Source organism: Hemicordylus capensis, chromosome 13 (genome assembly GCF_027244095.1).
Source record: "Hemicordylus capensis ecotype Gifberg chromosome 13, rHemCap1.1.pri, whole genome shotgun sequence".
Taxonomy (NCBI): Eukaryota; Metazoa; Chordata; class Lepidosauria; order Squamata; family Cordylidae; genus Hemicordylus; species Hemicordylus capensis.
In genome coordinates this window covers 17190435-17213798 of record NC_069669.1, presented here as the reverse complement: position 1 = coordinate 17213798, position 23364 = coordinate 17190435, and the positions used below count along the sequence as shown (strand labels likewise).

At 47.9% G+C, this 23364-nt stretch overlaps 1 protein-coding gene across 9 annotated transcripts in view; it reads right to left on the bottom strand.

Annotated features, from left to right (window-relative positions):
• The window catches only part of SDK1 (sidekick cell adhesion molecule 1), a 733784-nt gene that overhangs the window by 62364 nt on the left and 648056 nt on the right, over window positions 1–23364 (bottom strand). The window lies entirely within an intron of this gene.

Genomic DNA, 23364 nt, shown 5'->3' with positions numbered 1-23364 from the left:
CCGCAGGCACTGTCGATGTGGAGGCCATTCAAAGCCTGCAGCCTAGCCACTCATCTCAGGATTCATATGACCGCATCCTGCGGACACTGTAAACCTGGGCGCTTTCCAGGTTACCCTCTCAACAGCAGCAAAATGCTTCTGTTCAGGCAAATCGCTTTCAAAACGTAAACAGCAGGGGGAGCAGTCTCGCGGAAACTAACCACTCAAAAAAAACAACAACCTTTTAACGCCAGATATACAACGTCATCGCACAATATCACAGCGATTAAATTCGAAACAAAGCATTGGAAAGCCGAATGGCACACTGCTGTCCGCGTAGGGACTGCGGTGTCAGAACACAGGAAGTGTGGAAGCAGACTTCAGAGCTACGTCGTGACCCCATTGCAGGGTGTAATCTGGAAAGCACCCTGGCCTAGGCCTTGAGATACTGCTACTGCTCCCTACTCCACGCCTGCAAACTGGGGTGCCTCTATAGCCCCCCCGGGGGGGGGAGGCATGTGGATTTGCACATGAGCTACATACGAACTTCAGGACAGCTCAGCATGTCTTTGCTCACACATTTTTATCCTCCAACTTCCCTTTGCCAAGCTACAGGCAGATGATGAGTCCCTCTCATCATCAGTGACTAATATAGCCAGCATTTTCTCGGCGGCGCCAACCAGCTTTGTTCAGAGCCGATCTAGACAACACAATGATTAAAACTCCGCAGGCCTGTTGACAGTAAGCACGCCCACAGATGGAGCTGCACTGGCACAGTCCCGTTGGGAGAAATCGGCGGGGGGGGGGGGGGGCGATTACTGTGAAGGTAAGGGCTGAGGCTTGGAGGAATACTATTTCCGACCTCCTGGTTTTCGTTCAAATTAAGCTGCCTCTGGTGCCAACCAATTTTCCTCACCCTCTGTTGGGCTTGCAAACGCTGATAGCTTGCTCTGTCTTTATGCACAGATTTCTTGATGAAACGCAGAACGGCAACACTGGCTGGCAGGGTTCCCAGTGCGAAATGTCCCACTCCAGGATGTCCCACTCCCACAAACCAGACACCTGGACCACAAACCCATCAAGATGTTCGCCACAAGCCTGATCCCAACGAAGGCTGTGCAGGAGAACTTTGTGGTGGATTGAGACCTAGGTTAATTTTGGGGTGGGTGGGACACCATTTGGAGTTTCATTATCAAGCACCAACATATCTTCAGGGAACCCCTGCTAAATAGGCAAAGAGGCAACTTTTTAGTGTCAATTCTCTTTATTTAGCAGGGGGAGAGCAACTGGCCCTATCCATACCCGGCGCAGCATCCCTTCAACGGCTGTTGCTGGTGTCTAACATGCTTCTTTTTAAATTGTAAAAAGGGGGCAGGGGACCATCTTTATTGAGTTTTCTGTGTCAACTGCTTTGAGAACTTTTGTTGGAAAGTGGTATATGAACATTTGTTGTAGTAATAGTAGTAGTAGTTGTTAAGGTAAGCCCTGTTATCATAAAGCAATGTGGTGTAGTAGCTAGAGTGTTTGACTTGGACTACTGAAAGCTCATTTTATTGGTCTGCTTGACCATGGGGGCCATTGGAAATTTAGGGGAGGGGCCAATGCTTAGTGGTAGAGGAGAGCTGGTATTAAGGAGGAGAGCTGGTCTTGTGTTAGCAAGCATGATTTGTCCCCTTAGCTAAGCAAGGTCTGCCCTGGCTGCATTTGAATGGGAGACTAGAAGTGTGAGCACTGTCAGATATTCCCTGCAGGGGATGGAGCCGCTCTGGGAAGAGCATCTAGGTTCCAAGTTTCCTCCCTGGCAGCATCTTCAAGAGAGGGCTGGCTGAGAGAGATTCCTGCCTGCAACCTTAGAGAAGCCGCTGCCAGTCTGGGTAGACAATACTGAGCTAGATAGACCAATGGTCTGACTCAGTATATGGCAGCTTCCTATGTTCCTATATGTGTGGCATGCCGGTGGTCCCAGGTTTGACTCCTAACATTTCCAAGTAGAGCTGGGAAGAGGCTGCTGCCAGTCAGTGTGGACAAAACGGAGCAAGATGGACCACTGCTCTGACTCCGTAGAAGGCAACTTTCTCAGAAGTGCACAGAACAACAGAGGCATGGTATTTCAGAATGCCAGCGCTCTCTTGGGAACCCCCAGAAACTGACACAGCCTCTCCACTGCAGCGTCTCCAGTCTCGGAAAGGTGGGGAGCAGCCGCAGCCGCTTGTAAGCCACTTATCCCTCCCCACATGGTCTGCTGCACCCCAGTTCTTGGCAAAAGGCATCCCAATTTCCCTGGCACAGAACAGTCTGCTCTATAGTCAGCCTTATGCAGATCAGGCTCCTTGGAAGACAGACTCACACTGAGATTCACTTACGAATAAACACAGGTTAAAAAAAGAAGCCGCCGCCAAATCTATTCAAAAAGCCTGCTTAATTTTCATGGCACCATTGGGGAAAATTCTGATTATTTCGCATGGCTGAGAAATTCCACAGCACAGGAACTTCCAGTGCAGCAACCTTCAATTTTTTCCAGACCTGCTGTGACCCACCTTTAATCCCAGCCTTCAGCAAGAAACCCAGTCTTAATTTTGAAAATAATATGTTGCTTTCCTTCCTCTCCCCGACTTTCTGCTATTCACAGCCTCATGCAGCCAAGCGAGCACTTTTCATGGAAGCAGCTGCATATCCTCATCCCCACTATGTGTGACCACTGCAGGTCTTCCCCCCCCCCCGCCCACTTTTGCACCTCCTTCTTTTTCCTGACAATCAGTGACAAAAAAACAAACCAACCATTTTTAATTTTTTTTAGAAGTGTGGCAGCCATAAGAACCACCTGCAGGGAGCTATGCATACAGAAGCTCCCAGGTTAATAAGACAAGAACGCCCTGCCGGATCAGGCCCATCTAGTCCTGCAACCTGTCTCCCACAGTGGCCCTCCAAATGCCTCTGGTAAGCCACACAAGATGAAGGCATGCCCCTTTTCCTGGCATTGCTCCCCTTCAACTGGCATTTGGTGGCATCCTGTAGCCATCAAGAATAGTAGCCTTGGAGACCTGTCCTCTGTGAATTTGTCTAAGCCCCTTTTAAAGTCATCCAAACAGGTGCCCATCACCTCAACCGGTGGCAGAGAATTCCAGAGGTTAATTATGCATGATGTGAAAAAGTACTTCCTTTTGTCGGTCCTAAATTTCATAGGTACAGCAACCAGCCTCAGAATTGACAATGGTGGGTAGCTTCTGCCTTTTAGGATCGACCGTCAACTGTCAAGGATCCAGCAGTCAAGGAATACACTGCAGACTAGCACTTGGTAGGGTTGCAGTGAAGGCCTTGGAAAGGATATTTAGATGCCATGATGTGTCTATACCTACAAAGATTAGAATCGTTTGGACAATGGCTCTTCCTGTGACACTCTATGGATGCAAAAGCTGGACTTTGAAGAAGCAAGAGAGAAAAAGTATTGACGCTTTTGAACTTGGGTGCTGGAGAAGACTTTTGAGGAGACCATGGACAGCCAGGAAAACAAACCAATGGATCATAGCACAAATCAATCCAGAATTTTCGCTCGAGGCACAAATGACCAGGCTCAAACTATCATACTTCGGACACATTATGTGAAGACCCAGCTCCCTTGAAAAGTCCATAATGCTGGGAAAAGTGGAAGGAAAAAGAAGAAGAGGACAACCAGCAGCAATGTGGATGGACTCGATTACGACAGCAATGAATGCACCACTGAGAGACCATAAAGGCCAAGTTGAAGACAGATCATCCTGGAGAGAATCTATCTATGTGGTTGCTAAGAGTCAGCACCGACTTGACGGCACTTAATCAATCAATCAATCAATCAATCAATCAATCAATCAATCAATCAAAATTTCACGGGATGACCCCAGGTTCTAGTGTTCTGAGAGAGAACACTCAGAACACTCATCTCTACTCTCTATCCACTCTCTCCACATTCAGTCAATGGCATCTCCCGTTAAAGGATCTCAGGTAGCAGAGCTGGGAAAATTTTTTGCACGGCCTCCATCTAAAGTAGACGTACTGGGATAGGCCGACCAGTGCTCCGATTCTGCAGAAGGCAGCTTCAGGTGTTCGTATAGATCAGGTCAAAGATCCATTTAGCTGGCATCTTCTTTATCACTGGGGTCAGTCAGATGCCCCTGGAAAGCTCACAAGCAAAACACGGAGGCCACAACCCTCTCCTGTTGGCTCGCCAACATTTGGGATTCAGAGGGGTCCCATACATAACTCCACCAAAGGTATCAAACTTCGATCAGGCCTCCACCCATTTGGGGGGTTACAACACAGAGAAATAGTGGAAGGCCACTGTGGCTGGGGGCTGGAGTTCAACAATACAATACAATAAGAGTATGAGAACTCTTGTGCTCGTGGGCCTACATAAAAAGTCACACCCTCCCCCCCCATTGAACCAGAGAGGAGAGCTGGTCTTGTGGTAACAAGCACGACTTGTCGCCTTAGCTAAGCAGGGTCCACCCTGGTTGCATTTGAATGGGAGACTAGAAGTGTGAGCACCGGAAGAGATTCCCCTCAGGGGATGGAGCCGCTCTGGGAAGAGCATCTAGGTTCCAAGTTCCCTCCCTGGCAGCATCTCCAAGAGAGGGCTGAGAGAGATTCCTGCCTGCAACCTTGGAGAAGCCGCTGCCAGTCTGTGAAGACAATACTGGGCTAGATAGACCAAGGGTCTGACTCAGTATATGGCAGCTTCCTATGTTCCAGTAACTTATGTCAACCTGAAAGCATTTTATAAAAATCAAAGCCATTTCATAAGAAATGGTTTGGAACAGCAAAGCGTTAGCTGAAAGCATGGCTTGGGGGGAAGGAGGCAACTTAAGAATCCAGGCATATCTCTACCAGAGGGGGAATTAAAAGCCCTTCAACTTCCAATATTTTTGGCTGTGTGTTCTCTATAATCCCTTCGCTGTCACTCATACATAAACAAGCACTGGAACGGCATCTTTTCCATGCCTTTAGGTGCCGGTGACATTATCAAGAGTAACAGGTGCAGCAAAACAAAAAACAACCCCAAACCCTGAGTATCTGAAGCCAGTTCTTGGCAAGTAAAAGGGTTCTCTGGCACCCCCAAACAATATTTTGATTTGTCATGTAAAAGTACGCCCTCTTGTTTCACGGAGGGATCTGGTGCCGCTTTTTGTTGGGGGCTATTATTTTAAGGAGGATTTGCGTGACTTCCAGCCTGTACCCACAACCCCTTTGAAAGACCATTCAGAAAATAAAAGAGTAAATAGCAAAAGCGTTGAGCAGGTGGTACAATTAATTAATGTTTTAAAGAGCGATAACCATGGCTTTCTAGAGGTGCCAAAAGTGGGGGCGGGGGGACAAAAACAGGCTGTCAAATAGTAACACCGTACAGGGACAGACCTAGCTAGATATGCTAGAAAGGCAATTACTTGGCAGCGAGATCAGGAGTGGGTCTCCCTGCCTTTAAGGCAGGGAGAGTCACTCCGGCCCGGCCGATTTCGGCTCCAACTGGGACTGTGCCGCCCCATTTGGGACCAAAATAACACCCCCGTGTCTGATGTGTCTTTGAACCCGTTCGCTCAGTGGTGGCTCCGGCCCTTGGAATGAGCTTTATGGAGGCAAATCTGTGTGTATGTAGTATGAGGCGCGCGCACACACACACACACACACACACACACACACACACACACACACTACCTGGGTGTGGCTGTAATTCAAGACCTCAGAATGTACCTGAAAATGGGTATATTAATAATATAATTTGGTTGTTTTGTCTACAGAAGTCTGCAAAAGTGATGTTTTCATGAAGGAATGGGTCAATGAGGAAGACATACTGTACGCTGAAACGCGTCTGACTCATTGGAGAGCTGGTCTTGTGATAGCAAGCTGGACTTGTCCCCTTAGCTAAGCAGGGTCCGCCCTGGTTGCATATGAATGGGAGACCAGAAGTGTGAGCACTGTAAGGTATTCCCCTTCTTAGGGGATGGAGCCGCTCTGGGAAGCGCAGAAGGTTCCCAGTTCCCTCCCTGGCAGCATCTCCAAAACAGGGCTGAGAGAGACTCCTGCCTGAAACCTTGGAGAAGCCGCTGCCAGTCTGGGAAGACAATACTGAGCTAGATAGACCAATGGTCTGACTCAGTATATGACAGTTTCCTATGTTCCTAATGTTCCTAAATGACCCACTGAAAAAGACTTTGAAAAGACTTCTTATTGTTTGGTGGAAAGGCATCCGGTCTTCATAAGGATTTGGCTCACTGTGAGCCTGCTTTGACTATTCAGGGACATGTTTATAGATTCCTTTATAAGATTTTGTATTATATTGTTGCTTGCACAGGAATGTTTTTATGGTGTGATTTTAAATGTGTGTAGTTCTATGTAGAACTTTTAAATTATATTATTAAGATACCCAATTTCAGGTACATTCTGAATTTTTGGCAGCCTATTATTACATTAGTTTCTTGTCCTGGTCTCTTTTTGGGGGGCATCTACATTCTTTTTTGGATCAGTCACCTTAAGTGGTGCAGTGGGGAAATGCTTGACTAATAAGCAGAAGGTTGCCGGTTCGAAGCCCTGCTGGTATGTTCCCCAGATATTGGGCAGCAGCGATATAGGAAGATGTGGAAAGGCATCATCTCAGACTGCGCGGGAGATGGCCATGGTCAACCCCTCCTGTATTCTACCACAGATAAACACAGGGCTCTGTGGGCACCAGGAGTCGAAATAGACTTGATGGCACACTTTACCTTTTACCACAAGACCAGCTCTTCTCCTGACAACCACTGGAGAGCTGAAGCTGGGAACAGGGAGATTGTGGACTTGCATTTTGCGACAACCAAGAATCTGGAACCCACTTTTCCAGATTCAAGTTAGGCTTGAATTCTGAATCAATTCATGAATTATGCTTTCCTTCTGAATCTTTTATCTTTCCTCCTTTTTACCTTTCAAGCACTGGTAAATTCCGATGTAATTAATAAACCTAATTTTGTCTTTTAATACTCTAATATTATGCTGGGTGATTAATTTTGACATTCTAACCCTGCTTACACCACCCACAAGGTTTCACAGAATCAAGCTCTGAACTCATTTGTGTTACAGACAACACTGAAGGATTTGGGGTTTCTTTTCTCAGAGAAATCTCAATTGCCTTGAGTAAGTCCGGGGGTGACAGTTGTTGAGGGACAGAGAGGGTTGGTGGGTGTTTCACTGGGTTTTGTGGGTCCCTGCACCCCTCCTGTAATCCTAGGATCTCCAAACCCTGCTCACACATTGTTTTCTCTCAGATTTACGAGATCCTCCTGGGATTTATGGTAGCCTGATAATTTTATTTATTACACATTTTAATCCCATCCTTCACCCAAGGAGCAACAGCAAGGAGTGTCTATGATCCTTTGCTTTCATTGGCACAGCCTTCTGTGATGTAGCGTGGTTTCCCTTTCCAAGCTGTTAACTTTGGTGTCCTAAAGCATGACATGGAACAGACAACTGAGGAACCCTGGTGTTCCTCGGTCAATTATGAGAAATGACATGATTTTTATATCTCGCTTTTTCAAACACCTGCTAATCCATAAAGCATCTCCCTGTTTATAGGAAGCACCTCCAGTGATTAGCCATTTCCACAAAAGGAAGAGACGGGGTCTCTTCCTGTACTGCTTACCATCTCTGGAGTGATAGCTGAGAGCTAGTCAAGGAGTGAATGATTCAAGGAAAGCGAGATGAATTGGTGGCTGATTTTCAATATGCATCTCATCGATCCTACAATTGCCTCAGCATTGGGCCTCTCTGTTCTGCAAGCACCACCTCTTTTGTATTCTGTTCTGTTCAGTTTGTTCCAGTTTCTCAAAGTGCGAAAATCCTCAAGCTGGCTTTTCATCTAGGGACAGAAAGGACTACTTAAAGGTTCCTTTTTGTACAAGGGGCTGATGGTGAAGCAAAAGGAAGTGATTTTCATTCCAGGACAGCAGACTCTTTCAAACTACACAGTTTGAAATGTTTAGAAAAGACACTTTGCTCACTCTGGATGGATGTGTTGCAGCAAGAAGGCGTGGCGGCTGTTCTTTTTAGTTGCTTTAAAAACAGGATTTGACAAGCTAGCGGAGAGGCATCCATGCTCAAAGGCATGATTAGAGATGCTAGTAAAAAGTCACTGGAAAGGGCTGTCTGCATAGCCTGCTTGCCTGGAGCATTTCCAGATGGGGCCTTTAGCTCGGAGCGGAGGGCGTGTGTTCGCACATTGGCCGGATTCAACACCAAAGTCTGTGAGAAGTAATGGGGTGCATTTCATACACGATTCGGGTTTTTCATTGATCAATTTATGTCCGGGGTTAAAAAAATCTACTTTTTGAGTCGGGTTTTTGTGGGACAAATTCGAACCCGCAGTTAAGCCTACTGTCTAGGAAAGCTCTGCTTCCCAGGCAGAGGCGCTCTTACCCCTCGACCTTGGGGGCCCCGGTCCATGGCCTCCAAGGTTTTGGGGGGGAGCCTCCTGCGCCTGCCCCACTGCTGCCCCACAGTGCCAAACTGTGGCACTGAAAACTCCAATAATTTCAGCCGCCATGTGCGTGGCTGGGGTGGGGGGTGAGCCAAGTGGAATGCCCCCACCCCCGTGGTGGCAACGGCGGGTGGAGCGGGAGCAGCCGCTGGGCCTGACTGTTCGGCCCAGTGGCCCTTGAGAACTGTGAGGCGCTCTAGCGCACCTGCACAGTTGGAATAGGGTGTCGCAAGGACATGAGATTGGGGCTTGCGACACTTTATTCTCCAGGTGCTCTGGAGTGCCTCACAGACCTCAAGGGTTGCTGGGCTGAAAGGTCAGTGGCCACTCTCGCTCTGCCCACCTCTGCCATGGGGGGCTCACCCCCCCCAACCACAACCCACACCCTAGCCATGCATATGGCAGCTAGAATTATTGAAGTTTTCAGCTCCACGGTTCGGTGCGGTGGGGCAGCGGCAGCATGCTTCTGGGGAGGCCCTCCATGGGAGGCCTTCAAAAAATGCAGGTTCCGTTTTAAAAAAAAAACACGTTAAAAAACCCTTTAACTTTTTTGTTTATACTCACGGGGTGGGCGCAGGGGGGCCTCTGAAACCATTCAGGTCCAGGCACCAAAATTACCTAGGTGTGCCCCTGTTCCGAGGGAAATATGTATGGAGTTGCCTGCCACCAAGATGTGTGGCGGGAGGGGCTACTAGAGCTCAGAAGTGATGGCCACTGACTTAAAAGCCGGGGTGTGTGTGTGTGTGTGGTTAGCCACATTGATGGAGGCTTCATCTAACAATGTCGATTGGCCAAAATAGTAAAGTAAAATGTGCCATCGAGTTGGTGTCAACTCCTGGCACCCACAGAGAGCCCTGTGGTTGTCTGGCAGAATACAGGAGGGGTTGACCATTGCCTCCTCCCGTGCAGTATGAGATGATGATGCCTTTCAGCATCTTCCTATATCGCTGCTGCCCGATATAGGTATTTCCCATAGTCTGGGGAACACTCCAGCGGGGATTCGAACCGGCAACCTTCTGCTTGTGAGTCAAGCATTTCCCGGTTGCGCCACTTAAGGTGACTGCTAGCTGCATGGAAACAGTGCCGTTCTGAATAGTGGGGAGAAACCGGGCAAGCTGCCTCCTCCATGTGGTTGCCTGTCATCTTTCCCAGAAGCTCTGGCTTGGGCACTGGGGGATTCTGCTCCTCCGCCCATGCTTTGAAAAAGGAAGAGGGGAATGGGGAGGAAGCACGGAGGAGGGGACAGCAGTGGTGGTGGGCCACAGCGCCACCTTGGAGAGGCTCCAGGGCCCCACGCCTCCTGCTAATCAACCGCCGGGGGTGACTATCTCCGTTTGCATCATGGATGGGCCAGGCCTGAGATGCTGGACTAATGAGCCTTGGTCTGATCTGGCATATTCTCATGTACTTCAAGAACAACCACAAGAGCAGCCTGCGGAAATTGCCCTCTTAAGTGCACAGACTTTGGCAGCAGCACACACCCCAACCTTGCACAGTGAGAATCAATGCAATTAGTGCACCACTCACGCCTTTCACCTGAGCAGTTTAACACTGCTGCCCTCCTCTTCAGGGAGCAGATTCCGGAATCAAAGGCTATTAATCAGGCAGTGATTAAGGAGGGCAGAGTCCAACCATGCCACCGTGATCTGCCTGCAACAAGGAGATCCCGGGGCGACTCGCCACTGACTCCTAGGAGAACGCAGCGTCACTAACCGAGGGAGCCAGAGCAGCTGGAAACAGGGACCTCTGAATTATGGGATTTTGCAACAGAAAAGTGCAGATTAAGTAGAAAGGAAAACAGTGTGCCAAAGAATGCATGTGACACAGCACTCTGAGCATGTAGGGGAAATGCTTGCTTTATCATCATCATCATCATCATCATCATCATCATCATTATCTATCTATCTATCTATCTATCTATCTATCTATCTATCTATCTATTTAATTCTCTAACGCATACCTGTGGCTAATCCCATGTGTGGCAGCTCTCGCAAGAGTTAGTGGGCAGCTGCCAGACAGCAATGGGTACGCTGCTGCCGGCCAGCCAGTGGTGAGGGAAAGCACTGGCCAGGACTGTGGGTGGGGGAAAAAGTCCCGGACACCAGCCAGGCCAGTGGGTGGGGAGGGAAGGGAAGGGAAAGCAGACTGGGAGGGGGAGTATGGACTGGGCCTGAAGGGAGGGAGGAGAGACAGGGAGGACTAGGGGCGCAGATGCTCTGCGACAGGTCTGCTAGTTATATTATTATTATTATTATTAGTGGTAGTAGTTGTCGTCGTCATCTTGTTTGATTTTAGTGGGAGGGAGCCAAGCATTAATCCTAGCTATCAATTAGACCAGTTATGAACAGTCATAGGTATAGGAGAAGAATGGCAGTTCAACTCCCATTAGCAGAACAAAACCAATTTGGTAAGAAAGCAGCAAAGCAAGAGGTCTTGAGACAGTTCTTTAGTATTGAAGAACTGCAAGGATTTGTTTAAAGAAAAGGTTACAAACACATGTGAAAACGCCAGCAGCTTAATTTCAGCTGCAGCTCACAGCTGAAGAGAGAGACCAAAACAAACAGCCATTTCTGGAGAGACAAAATGGAGACTAACACCGGAAGAAGAAAGGGGGAGGAGTCCAGCACTTGTATCCATGACCCTAACCCTCTCCCCAGTGGTCACTACGAGCCACTACAGCTAAGAGCTGATGCTGCCAGGGTCCTTGCTCCAACAATAGGAAGCTGCCTTCTACCGAGTCAGACTCTTGGTCCATCTAGCTCAGTTTTGTCCACACTTACTGGCAGTGGCTTCTCCAAAGTTGCAGGCAGGAGTCTTTCCCAGCCCTTTCTGGAGATTCTGGCAGAGCTTGAAGCCGGGACCTTCTGCATGCCACACACATGCTCTGCCACTGAGCTACAGCCCCATCCATCCCCTCAGGGGAATTTCTTAAAGTGCTCACACGTAGTCATCCATCCAGATGCAAACCAAGGTGGACCCTGCTTAGCAAAGGGGACATTCATGCTCACTACTACCAGGCCAGCAATCTCGCCATATCAGTCGGGCAAAGCAAGTGGAACATCAAAAGGCCTAGAGTGGCCAAGTATCTAGAAACAGCATTTCCATTGCAATTATTAAATAGGAAACTGGGAAACTGGGGCCTAGAGATCCTTGTCGCCCTGCATCTAATACAGTTTCAGTTTTCAGAGGGGATGACAAAACAGCACCTGGTGTTCTCTCTACGAGTCACGTCAGCCTGGTCCCCTCAGCACTTTGCTACCTGCAGATTCCCCTCCCGCCAATGCACATTTTATGAGCTGCCCTAAAAACACGGACAAGATGCACACAAATTTATCACATGGAATAAATATAGGGACACACATTTGGAGGACAGAAGGCGATTCTTAACTGCGGTTAGCTCAGATGCACATGTACAACTTCGTGGAAAATATGGACAAACTCTTGCCTACGAGGCGTTTACTTCTGATTATGCTCCTGAAACAGGAACAGTCCAGGGAATTATGAATGGCTGGCTGGCAACCCTAGAGTTAAGCATGTGCTTAACTCTCCTGTTAAAATAAACGAAGCTGAAAAAAGTGGAACCTGCACTGCATTATGCTCATTATTACCATTATCCCAGGCAGATACTTGGCATACGGATCCTCATCTGGTGCAGCCATATCTTAATACAAATCTCTGCACTCGACTAATTTGCTTGGTAATAGCAGGAGAATGAATCGTCGTGAGTGTGAGTGTGTGTGTGTGTGTGTAAGATATGGATGTCTAAATAGGAAAGAAAATAGTCATGGTAACACTCATCTCTGCAGTAGTTCCTGCCTTGCACTGTAACATCCTGACCTGAAAACTGGCTAGCCTCCATTTCTGTACTTCACTTAGTAAAACATATGGAAATATATTGCTTTGCTTTCCTCTCATGCAAGTTGCTGGAGCTGTGCATGGCCTTAAAAATGCCGCTCCAAAGAAGCACTGCATAGACATTCTTCTGCAACAGTTATCTGGCTATGAAGAACCAATCAAGTCATACTAGGCAAGATGCAACATCATTGATCCAAACAGCCTGCGAGGATCCAACATTTTGGCATGGCTCAGTGTTGAGAAGGATGTTTCATGCCCATTGAGCAGCTGAGTTCTGACTCCCTCAAATTTAAGAAGGTCAAGTAAAATACATTCTCTGCCATGACGGACTTTGGGCCAATTCTTTCTCTTCTAACCTCAGGGCTCCTCGCCAGTAAAATACAAGCATTAATTGGTTGTCTTTGGCTATGTCTTCATGTTTAGAGGTGTGTGCTAGGATCTCTGATTTTTAGCCACTTAGATGTCTGTTTGTACCTGTTTATGCAGGTTATCCCAAGGTATGATTCAGAGGGTAAATGGCTCCAACCCCTGAGATGCCGTTTTGCATTTGAATGTGCTCCTTAGCACTACTGGATAACTTCATGGAGGAGAGGTCTATCAATGGCTACTAGTCAGACGACTACAGGCCACCTCCAGCCCCAGAGGCAAGATGCCTCTGAGTACCAGTTGCAGGGGAGTAACAGCAGCAGGAGAGAGGGCCTGCCCTCAGCTCCTGCCTGTAGGCTTCCTGCGGCATCTGGTGGGCCATTGTGTGAAACAGGATGCTGGACTAGATGGGTTTCCTTGGCCTGATCCAGCAGGGCTGTTGTTCTTATGTTCTTAGTTTGGATACAGCGGTGGCTCATGATGGATATGAAGACTCGTGGAAAAACACAGCTGATCTTAAAAGCCTGATCTCTTCTGATCTAGGAGAGGGTAATCAGCAAGAGTTTGAAGCCAAGATGAGCAAGAGCAGAGCCTTAAGCACAGTTGTCCGTAAATGCCAGAACTCAGAATTTGGACACAAGAATACAGGAAGCTGCCTTATCCAGAGTCAGGCCCTTGGTCAGTCAGTATTGGGCTGCCAGCAGCTGTCCCAGGTTGCAGGCAGGAGTCTCTCCCAGCCCTACCGGGAGATGCTGCCAGGGACTGAAACTGGGGCCTTCTTCCTCTGAGCTGCAGCCCCATCCCCAGTTACAAATAATTATTATCGTCCATTTTCCAACAAAAAAGTGGTTTACAGAGCAAAAGGAGTAAGGGATGTTCTTCTCCAGCAGACTGAGCCCTCCACGGCTGCCCTGCTCCTCCCGCCGAAGCATGCCCAATTCTCAGCTTCTCCCGGAATAACTGGCTTCATGCAGCCCGTCAATATGTGCCCCTCTCCGGGCACAGGCACTGTTGCCAGTTGTTTTCCACTCTCCCCGAGTGGTTCTTAAGCTCTGAGCAATGGCTGCCTTCTCAGGGGAATGAGTCTGAGGACTCGGAAAGCAGGTCAGGATGCAGCCCCACTCCTAATAATATTATACCTCCTCATTAAATTACTGTCGATTTCGGCCCTAATTGTGTTTTTAAAGGAAAGAAATCATGCCGCTTTCAATCACGGCTAATTCCCTTCGACACGAGGCAGAGTTCGCCTCCGAGTGCCACGAGGGGGAGCTCAAATTGCTGCGATCTTGACATCCCGGTGCTTCTTCCCATGAAATCAATGGGGAAATTAGCATACAATTGTTCCATTAAGCGCCAGCAGTACATGCATTTCAAATTGCTAGTTTTCTGCTCTTCCCCCCTTTGCCCTTTCTAATGAAAGCCTCCTTCCATCACCTCATTGTTTCCGACCATCTCATGGAAGAAGCCAAGTCTACAGGGAGCCACAGCAAACGCAGGCAAAGAGGAAAACAGCTGGCCAGTAAGAGGTTCCATGGGATGTCAGCGAGGGCTGGAGAGGGAACCCAGATATTGGGTAGAGGAGGCAGAAGGTTCCTCCCCAGCTGTGACCCCAGCTGCAAGCCTGTTGACCTTGCCCCACCAGTTTAGGTGGCTTCAAAAGGCCCTGCTAACTCAGCCAAGAGGCACCTTTTGAAAGTGGCGATTCTCTTATAATCAGAAGGGCGAGGGGAGCAACTGGCCATCCCCAGCACAGCATCCTTCCAGTTTTGTTGCTGCTGTCTGCCTTAAGTTTCTTTTTCAGACTGTGAACCTCCTTGGGACAGGGGACCATCTCATTGATTATTTTTCTATGTAAGCCGCTTTGAGAAGTTTTGTTGAAAAGCTGTATCTAAATTGTTTTAGCAGGAGTAGACACATTCAAGAAAGAGCTGCACTGTTTACCAGTGTGTTTCCGGTTCCAATTCAAGGTGCTGGTTTTGACCTTTAAAGCCCTTCACGGTTTGGGCCCGGGATACCTGAGGGACCGCCTGCTCCCAAGGGTTGCTGCTCGCTTGACGAGGTCATCTGAGGGGGCCCTGCTCCGTGTGCCGACAATGAGGGAGGCTCAGTTGTTGTGCACATGGGACAGGGCCTTCTCTGTTGCTGCCCCCAGGCTTTGGAATGCTCTCCCAGCAGCCATTCGCTCCTCGGACTCCATCACAGTTTTTAGAAAGCTGGTTACATCTTGGCTTTTTATCCAGGCCTTTACATGATTGTTTTATTGCTGCTTCTGTGTGTTTTTATCCATGTATAGTTTTTTTGTGTTTGTATATTATATATTTTAAATCAGATTTGTTTTTATATTTTTAGCTTAATACTTTTAACTGTCATTTTTATTATATGTGTTTTAACGTTTGTAAACAGCCTTGAGATCGTTTTTAATGAAAGGCGGTATATAAATTTAACAATCAATCAATCAATCAATCAATCAATCAGTAAATTCACCAGAGATGATGGATTTATCAATGGCTACTAGTCACAAGGGCTCTATGCTACCTCCAGGTCCAGATGCACTCAGCCCCTTAATACCAGCTGCTGGGGAGAGAAGTGTGGGTGGGAGATAGCCTTAATGTCCAGCTTGTGGGCTTTCTGGGGGCCATTGGTTGGCCACTGTGGGAAAGAGGATGCTGAAATTCATGGACCTATCCCAGCAGGCCTCTTCTTGTTCTCTACTCAACGGAAGTCACCAAGAACTGAGTGCATCAGCACATACTTGTCTACAGACACTATTGCCATAGATCTGCCCATGTTTCTTGGTCACACTATAGAGAAACACAGGTAGTTTCGCACGTCCAGGTAGTTTCGCAGCTAGTGGGGAATGGCAAGGAGAGAGGAATCTGTGACTCCGGGAGCCTGAAGTACCTCCTGATTTCATGGGCTGGGAGAGAGAGAGCAGGGGACCTCTGGCAACAGAAGAAACAGCTGCCCCTCTCTGGGGGTTCTTTCTGGAGGCAACTTCTCAGTCCGGAAGAGGCTCAGAGCATTGTCAAATTAGCTAAAGAGGACCATGGGGCAGTGGGGGGGGGTTCCCCTCTTGTCTCCCCACAGGACAACACGTGGCCCCCTTGGCGAAGAGTTAAACAAGGAGCTGCCACGTTGTGCTGCTCACCATGTTGAATCACAGGGAGAGAACTGCTTATGAGTAATATTAAGAGCTTAATGAGCTGCTAATGAGGCGCTCAGTCAGTTGCTTCAGCTTGCTGTATGAAACTAGAGCAAATTAGCTGCCTGCTTTTTTCTGTCTTTAGCAGCGGAGAATTAAAGGCGGCAGATAAACTTATCTGACATACGTCTCAATTTGGACTTTATTTCTCCGCATATTGTCTTAGGATCTCCTTCTCTACATGGAAACTCAAAATTGCCCTGGAAGATGAATTTCTCTTGGAAGAGAAACTGATGGCCAGGGAACTTAGGACCAACAAACAGAGGTACTTTTTCACACAATGCATAAATCAACTTGTGGAATTCTCTGTCACAAGATGTGGTGACAGCCAACAACCTGGATGGCTTTAAGAGGGGTTTGGTACCAGTTGCAGGGGAGTCACAGCAGGAAGGAGGGCATGCCCTCAACTCCTGTCTGTGGCTTCTGGCGGCATCTGGTGGGCCACTGTGAGAAACAGGATGCTGGACTAGATAGCCTTCCTTGGGACTGATCCAGCAGGTCTGTTTTTATGTTCTTATGTCAGGCTACCCCACAGGTCATCTTCTCCCATCCAATCCATCTAGCCCCCTGTGGCCGAGGCTCTGCTCCATGCCTTACCACTGCTGATGGATATTCTAAGATGGAGCTTTCTGGGTTAGGGGGCCCAGACTATGGAACCCATTGCCACAGGAAGCTCATTTGAGCCTTAAATGGCTGGTGAATATGTCTTACATAGAACATACAAAGCTGCCTTACACCAAGTCAGACCACTGGTCTATAGCTCAGTATTGTCTTCACAAACTGGCAGTGGCTTCTCCAAAGTTGCAGGTAGGAGTCTCTCTCAGCCCTGTCTTGGAGATGCTGCCAGAGAGGGAACTTGGAACCTAGATGCTCTTCCCAGATGGCTCCATCCCCTAAGGGGAATCTCTTACAGTGCTCGCACTTCTAGTCTCCCATTCATGTGCAACCAGGGTGGACCCTGCTTAGCTAAGGGGACAAGTCATGCTTGCTACCATAAGACCAGCATTCCTCACCCAAAGATGCTAAAGACAAAGATGTCTTCAACATCTTTGGCACGGTGGACAACTGAAATCTTGTCCTTTTTGTCTTTGGGCCAAACTACAGTTCTGCTGATCATGTCATTGGGCATGCCTAACGTTTGTTTACTGAATAGCAGCTGCCACAGGGTCTAGACTGGGACCATGGCAATGTGGAGGGTTAAGGTCTCCTTTCAGAATGAAAACCACCATCACCGCCACTCACCGGCATAATGGCCGGTTATGTGTTTATAATCTGGCCCTCGATGGTTCCTTTACATGGTTTGATTTCTGCTGCCAATGCTACCCTTTTCGTTTTGATTCCTTGCCATTTGTTTTGCCTCTTACGATCTTGTTTGTTAGCCGCCTTGGGACAGAAATGAGATTTATAAATAATAAACGCATAATGGAATCAAAGCCTGAAACCTTTTCTCTCCCAAACAGGCAACAAAGTACAAAATTATGTCAGACCAAAGCAAAGAAAGGAGAATGTAGAGACAAAAGCAAGACAGGGGTTTCTAGTTGATGCTTGACATGTTTTCATCCAACCCTCTATTACAGCATTCAAGGGCGGAAGGGGGGTTGCTATTAATCAAAACGGCAATGGTGAATGTACCAATTTAAGAGACTGCCTTAATAAAGTATTTAAGGGATCACCTTCTTTGTCATTGACCCTGCCATCATCTGAGGAGGTCCAGTTACCGTCGGGGGGGGGGCAACTTGGGCCGGGCCTTCTCTGTGGCTGCCCCAGGGCTTTTATTTTGACTCTCCCTGTCAAAATGAGAGCTTCTACATCTCTCATTGTTTTTAAAATGTCCCTTACGACACACCCGTTACCCAGGCTTTTAATTAAAATTAATTTAAAACTGTTTAGTTGTTTTTATCCTGTGAAATTATTTTAATTGTTTCACTCTGCGAATTGCTTTTAATTGTTTTTATTCCGTGAAAGTGTTTCAATTGCTGGTTATTATTATTTTTTAATTGGATTGTGTATACTGCCTAGAGATGTATATATCAGGCGGTATCTAAATATGATAAACAAACAAATAATACAAACCAAAACCAACAGGAAAGATAATCAAATATACCAGTCCCTAAGGTTTTCGGACGAAGAGTGGGAAACAAATACTGTAATAAACAATATATATTTATATTTTATTTATATTATTATTATATTATTTATTTAATATATATTTATATATTTATATTTTAAAGGACATTAGCTTGGGATTTATGTTCCATGTTTGGGTGGACTGCTGCTGTTCCCTTTGGCTTTGTATGTACAATCCACACAAACTGTCCATTCTAATGTGGATAAATTCATTTCTTCGGCATTTTTTTTTCCTCAACTGCAGTGCTTGGGTTTCCTCCCCACAGAATGCAGAATATTTCTGACAAGAAGTGGCACAGAAGAAGCTGAAGGAACAGGTTTTGTGGCTCCCAGGCCAAACCCAATGACTTCAATGTGATTTAACCAGCCTAACTGTTTGCAAGGTTGCAGCCAAGGGAAGCTTCTGGGCAGCTGAAGTGGGCATCAAGTGTAAGCAAGCTGGAAGCCAGGGGGCAAAGGTGGCCAGTGGAATCTCTGCTGAGGGCCTACATTGATTTCTAGAGCTCTTTCCCCCCCTTTTAGACTTCCTCCACAAAAGTTTTTAAAAAGACAGAACCCGATATTCTCAGAAAACACGCTTTGTGCTGGATCTCTATGCTGCGTGTCCATATGGATAAGTAAAGGTAAAGTGTGCCATCGAGTTGGTGTTGACTCCTGGCGACCACAGAGCACTATGGTTGTCTTTGGTTGGAGGGGTTGACCATTATCACCTCCTGTGCACTATGAGATGATGCCTTTCAGCATCTTCCTATATCGCTGCTGCCCGATAGAGGTGTTTCCCATAGTCTGGGAAACATACCAGCGGGGATTCGAACTGACAACTTCTGGCTTGCTAGTCAAGCCATTTCCCTGCTGCACCATTAGGCTTTTTGAAAGCAAGGATTAAAGAAGCTGCAGCATCTGGCATATTACGGCACCCAGGATCAAGACAGGAAAGCCTTCCAGGACCAAATTGCACAGGTGTCTAAACATAGTCTTCACTTTTCTTCTTGATCAGAGACCTCTACGACAAACCAACTGCCACCCTTTGGCTTTCTCTTTCAAGTGTAGAAGCACAACTCACTCTCCATCTAGAGAGATGCTTCCTTCCATTCTTGGCCTGCCTGTGAACACTTCGACCCTCCCAGAAATCCAAGGCCGTTACAGGACATCAGAGGCCCGGGGGGAGGTGCAAAGATGGCTTCGCACACCAGTGGAAAAATAGTGGATGGAGAATAAATCAGCTCAGCCATTCCAAGATATCTATGTGGTGAGCGCAGGCAGAGAAGCGCTGGCAAATAATTACAGTGAACAGTGGGGAAAGAGATTTGCTTCTGGCTGCCCGAGAACCTGATTCAAGAAGCAAACGCAAGACTGCAAGGAAGGGAGTCGAGGATACAGCCCTTGCCCACCTCTGCTTGTCTGCCTCCTCCTCCCATGAAAGGTTTGAGCTTTCCCCCTTTGCCAGATGATAACGGCATATAGACCAGAGATCTGTTTCCCCCATGAAAAAAGAGCCCAGAGTGAGAAGGACTCAGACAAGGAGGCTGTTTCCTCCACGTTCCTTCGCATTACTGGAGTTGCCATCAAAGCTCATTATGCTTTCTTTTAAAAGTTAAAATGGTTTGCGGGGAGAGAATCCCCAGCTGCATCAGCTTCTGTGAAGCATGAAGGTTTCCAGTGTCGCCGTCAGTTAGAATGATGTGTGTCACTCTTGCTGCCTCGTTCAAACTGGAGGATTTATCACTTTTGTTGACAAAGAAGTTCTCTCACTGCCCTCCTCCACCTACACAAACACCCCTCCTCCACACATTATTTATTCCATTATATTTCCACCAAAGCCGCTCTGCGGAGTGAGAGAGAGCCAACGGAGCGTGGGAGCTAGTTAGTGAAGGCCTGCGTGTCACCATCTCCTGTTTGATTCGCGGTCCTAAATGAGGAGAAGAGAGAGAGAGAGAGTCCCAGCTCTGTGATTTCGGCGGAATTGTCATGCAAGGACCGTCACCCTCCTCACCATCAGCACCAGGGGAGCAGCAAGCTGATGCATTGGGCAGGGCAGCCACTCTAGTTTGTCCAGGAAGAAGGCCACCTCTTCGGAGGGAGGGTCCGGATTGATACGGGTGCCCGAGTGCTCACCAGCTTTCTAATCCCTTCTGGGGGCTTTCTCCAGAGGGGTGGTGGCTCCATCAGATGGACCTAGAGATTTTATAATGCAACCCAGGGGACAAGGGAGGGCAGAGCTGCAGCCCAGCCTGAACATGAGAAATCTCCCTGATTCCCAGTTTCCCAGAAGCCGCATAATGGCTCAGCGGGGAAATGACTTGACTAGCAAGCCAGAGGTGGCTGGTTCGAATCCCCACTGGTAGGTTTCCCAGACTATGGGAAAGACCTATATCGGGCAGCAGCGATCTAGGAAGAAGCTGAAAAGCATCATCATCTCCTTCCGCGCGGGAGGAGGCAATGGTCAACCCCTCCTGCATTCTACCAAAGACCACCAGATGGCTCTGTGGTCGCCAAGAGTTGACACTGACTCGACGGCACAATTTACTTTACCCATTTCCCCAAGCATGAGGTGAACCTCTCTTGAACAGTTGCTGGTGGTGGGGGGAGCAGGTGTTCCCCCCTCACTTGTGACCTCTCTGAGTCTGAAGTCCCATGCGCCCAGGTGCAGTTGCTATTCAAGCGGAAGTCACAGGAACACAGAAAGCTGCCATATACCAAGCCAGACCCTTGGTCCATCTAGCTCAGTATTCTCTACACAGACAGGCAGTAGCTTCTCCCAAGTTGCCCAATCTTGGAGAAGCCAGGGAGGGAACCTTGAATCTTCTGCATGCAAGCGCTCTTCCCAGGGTGGCCCCATCACCCCCTAAGGGGAATATCTTACAGTGCTCACACATGTCTCCCATTCAAAGCAGGATGGACTGTGCTTAGCAAAGGAGACATCCTTGCTACCACAAGACCAGATCTCCTCCCTCGAGGAGAGTCCATACGGTAGGGTCCACATACAGGTGAAACTCGGAAAATTAGAATATCATGCAAAAGTCCATTAATTTCAGTAATGCAAATTAAAAGGTGAAACTGATATATGAGACAGACGCATTACATGCAAAGCGAGATAAGTCAAGCCTTAATTTGTTATAATTGTGATGATCATGGCGTACAGCTCATGAAAACCCCAAATCCACAATCCCAGAAAATTAGAATATTACATGGAACCAAGAAGACAAGGATTGTAGAATAGAACAATATCGGACCTCTGAAAAGTATACAGTGTACTGTGCTTGATTGGCCAGCAAACCCGCCTGACCTGACCCCATAGAGAATCTATGGGGCATTGCCAAGAGAAGGATGAGAGACATGAAACCAAACAATGCAGAAGAGCTGAAGGCCGCTAATGAAGCATCCTGGTCTTCCATAATACCTCATCAGTGCCACAGGCTGATAGCATCCATGTCACGCCGCATTGAGGCAGTAATTGCTGCAAAAGGGGCCCAAACCAAGTACTGAATACATATGCATGCTTATACTTTTCAGAGGTCCGATATTGTTCTATTCTACAATCCTTGTCTTCTTGGTTCCCATGTAATATTCTAATTTTCTGGGATTGTGGATTTGGGGTTTTCATGAGCTGTACGCCATGATCATCACAATTATAACAAACTAAGGCTTGACTTATCTCGCTTTGCATGTAATGCGTCTGTCTCATATATCAGTTTCACCTTTTAATTTGCATTACTGAAATTAATGGACTTTTGCACGATATTCTAATTTTCCGAGTTTCACCTGTAAAGCAGGGGTTCTCAAACTTGGGACCCCAGATGCTGTTGGACTACAGCTCCCATTATCCCCTGCCACAATGGCCATCATACCTGCTCTTCATTTTCAGCAGGCTACACATACCCAATGCCTTCCTCATGGGCCTTGTTTCCAGACCCCTCATCATTGTGGTTTCCCCCCCTTTGAACCCATTCCAGTTGATCAACAGCCTTCTTAAAACAAGGGGCCTAGAATGGCCACAGCACATCATCAACGGTTCCAAATGCACTTCCGGCTGGACGCTGCCTCACGCCTCCATATTCACGCGCATCCACGGAACTGAGAGGCAATGCAGCCATTTCCTCCTCTGGGGCTCAACGTCTAGAGGCCTTGGGAAGGACACTGAACCCTGAACACTGGTGAGGCCCCAAACCCGGATTCCCAGACAAGACTCCCTAAAGGCCAAAGCAGGGGACCAAGGAGGGGCAGCGAGGTTCAAGGACAAGAACTGGGAAAGAGGGTAAAACGGGCGAGTGGGACCACAGCTGGGGTTCACACGATACCATCGCAAGCTCTCATGAGTCCTTCCTCTGCTGAAGGGAGATTACAAGGATGGCCAGCCAAGGTAGGAAGTGAGGGCCTTTATAACCTGAGGGTTGTCTTCCGGTAACGTTGCAGGTGTACTTCATGAATGCAGGCACAGTTAGCGCTCTGAAGCTCACACGCAGTGCGCAGATTTCTGCTCGGCTTTTGCAGGGCACGCCTCCCTGTGCTTTCGGCAGGCGGCGGCTAAGAGGCCAGCAGCAGAACAGGGACGAGTGACAGCTCAATCGGAAGAACTGCCCCAAAGCACAACTGCCCTAGGAACGCACAGCTGCCCTGATTAATTGGTGGGGTTCCAGGGAAAGATAACTGCGCATTACAGAGACGTTTGAAATGAAAAGGTCAGGGAGAGCTAATAGCCTGTCCAAGGCCCCAGACATCTTGAATTGAATGAAACTGTAATGAAAATAATTCTAGAATTTGAAATGAAACCTTTGCATGTTAAATATGAAACAGCAGGGGGACAGAGGTGGAAGCAGATTGAGTCGTATTAGTCAGGAGCAGAGGTCAAAACAAGCTCCTCGGCGTGTGGTGAGCCGGCGAGCGAAATGTGGGGCTGAACGGAGCACCGGTAAAGATCTGCGCAGCCTGTAGTGAGAGAAGCCACGGTGGGAGATCTGCTGAAACCCTTTTGGTGCCCCTGAAACACTGCGACCTATGCACAGCCCTGTATAGGCTAAGTCCCCGCAATGGGGAATTCCTGGTTTGGGGCCCTGGCTGCAGAGAACTCTGTCGGCATGTTTTGGTATAGCTGAATCTTGCCTGTGGGCTCCCCAGAGGCATCTGGTGGGCCGCTGTGTGAAACGGGATGCTGGACTAGATGGGCCTCCTTGGGCCGGATCCGGCAGGGCTGTTCTAATGTTCTTATCCTGCCCAGTTATCATCCAGTTCCAGCCAGTGGCGATTCTCTTCTATTTAACAGGAGGAGAGCAACAGTCCCTACCTGGCCCCAATGGATAGGGGGTGATTCTCTTATATTTAGCAGGGTGGTGGTGGGATTTTTCTTATATTTAAAGTGGTG